We start from the raw sequence: 2,066 nt of genomic DNA, 5'->3' as shown, positions 1-2,066 counted from the left end.
CACTATGTATTCCACGTATCTATGCTGAGAAGATACGTACCTGACCCGACGCATGTGCTGACAGATGTCTCAGTTCCAATTCAGCCTGACGTCACTTATGAGGAGGTTCCGGTACGGATTTTGGACCGGAAGGAGCGTCAGTTGTAGAACAAGACTATCCGGCTGGTTAAAGTTGGCTGGCAGCATCATTCGGATGAGGAGGCTACTTGGGAGCTCGAGGATACTATCCGAGCTCGATACCCCCATCTTTTCACTTGAGGTATGTGATTTAATTTACCATTCAGCATTTATACTCTATATCTGTTGTTAGTACTTGCTGATGGTAGATAACGAAATTTGGGGACCAAATTTTTATTAGCGGGAGAGAATGTAAAATATCGAAAATAGGCGAATATTAATAAGGGAATTTTCCGGAATTTTTGGAAATTTTTCAGAAATTTTTCGGAGCTCGTATGGACGTGTTTACGGGGATAAAAACGGGGCCCCGGAAAAGCCTGTTTAGGCTACCCATTTAAGTGAGGAAAAGTTATTTTTCTTTTCCTTTTTCTTTTTATTTATTTCCTTCCTCTCCCCGCTGAACCCGTGCGTGCCCTAACCCCCTTCGACACCATTTCTCCTCCCTTTTCTCTCGCGAGTGTTTTCTCTTCTTCTCCACTCTCCCTCTACCGACTCTTCCTTTTCCCCCTTCTTCCCTACTCCTCTGCCCGTCGCCCTCGCTGTGGAGACTGCCACAGCCGACGCTCCCCTTTCCCCAAGTGTCGGCGACGATCTGCCATCGCTGACCTACATCGCCAGTGACGCCAAGCACCCCTACACCGCACCGCTGCCGCACGGAGGTGTCGCCGGCATTCCCCTGTGCCCTAGCACCAGCAGACGGCCGCTCTCTCTCTGCTGCGATTTGGCAGCACCACTGACACCCGATTTCATCTTCCTCCTCAGCCCTAGTGTCGGCTGCTACCTCTTTTTCCCTAGCCGACGCCACCACTGATTGCTGGAGGGGGGAAAGGTTATCCGGACTTCAAGGTTTCTGCCGAGCCCTAGCTTGGTCTTCACTGTCGTGCCCTAGGTTTCCCCCTTTCAGGTGAGTGAGGTGAGCAGCTTACCTTTGTTGTTTCTTTGTATTTGATCACTGGTTGGATGCAGAAGCAACTCACGGATATGGTTGATTGATTTCTAGGTTTGGTATCAACGGGATTAAGTTGTTGTTGGAGCTGAGGAATCTGATCATTATTCATACACTTAGGTGAGCATGTTTAGTGACTTTTGTTGGGTTCCTATGGAGGATGTTCCATGCTGTACAAATTTTGTATAGGGTATTAGGTTATATCTGGGTTGATCTAATTGGAAATCTTCATCAGAACTAGGATTTGAATTGGTTATTAGGATGATACATTGATGGCGGATCCTTAATTTTATTTCGTATCCTGTTCTTGTAGGACTCGTGCAGAATGTGATTTAGTTATGTATAACATATGTAATGGATAAATTACATATGTGATATAAGATAGTGATTGGGGGATTTGATTTGGCTAACTAATTTATACGTGATTAGCTAAATTTGTATATTGTGACACAGGACTTTGACGCGAGACGGGTATCTCGACGTCATGTTTGGACCAAATTGGACTTGTCGATTGGAGGCGGGCACTTTTGATTTTATGTCTTTGATATGCATAGTAGTGAATTTAACAAATAGCAATAATTATGTTTCTTATTTTGTTTCGGTTAGTCACTACCCGCTACCTGTTACATGCTTGGTTGATTGCTTGTTTTGAATCTCATGTTATTGCTTACCTGATTATACATGATTAGGGGTAGTGATATAACCATGCTTCACCATGTTCAGAACCTAGGTGTGATACCTTATCTGATCTGTGTACCCTTGATATGATTTATTGACTATGGTGCACATCATATATATATATAGATTGGTTCAGTATATTTTCATGCTTAGTGTCATGCATCATTCGCATGATTGCATGCTGTGTGATAGATTGCTCCATTATTGTCGAGCGCATCGCCAGTTTCATCAATGTTCGGTGCTCCGTTGTGACGCTCATGGGTAG

The 2,066-nt window shown here is 44.2% G+C and overlaps 1 long non-coding RNA gene across 1 annotated transcript; it reads left to right on the top strand.

The window, feature by feature from the left end:
* The first annotated feature begins 472 nt into the window (after window positions 1-472).
* LOC122009920 lies at window positions 473-1,636 on the top strand. Its single transcript, XR_006119706.1, has 3 exons — window positions 473-1,090; window positions 1,178-1,243; window positions 1,577-1,636. It is a non-coding gene; the product is annotated as an uncharacterized LOC122009920 (long non-coding RNA).
* The last annotated feature ends 430 nt before the right edge of the window (window positions 1,637-2,066 follow it).

The sequence above is a fragment of the Zingiber officinale genome, chromosome 8A, assembly GCF_018446385.1.
Source record: "Zingiber officinale cultivar Zhangliang chromosome 8A, Zo_v1.1, whole genome shotgun sequence".
Taxonomy (NCBI): Eukaryota; Viridiplantae; Streptophyta; class Magnoliopsida; order Zingiberales; family Zingiberaceae; genus Zingiber; species Zingiber officinale.
This window is presented reverse-complemented; position numbering and strand designations above follow the sequence as displayed.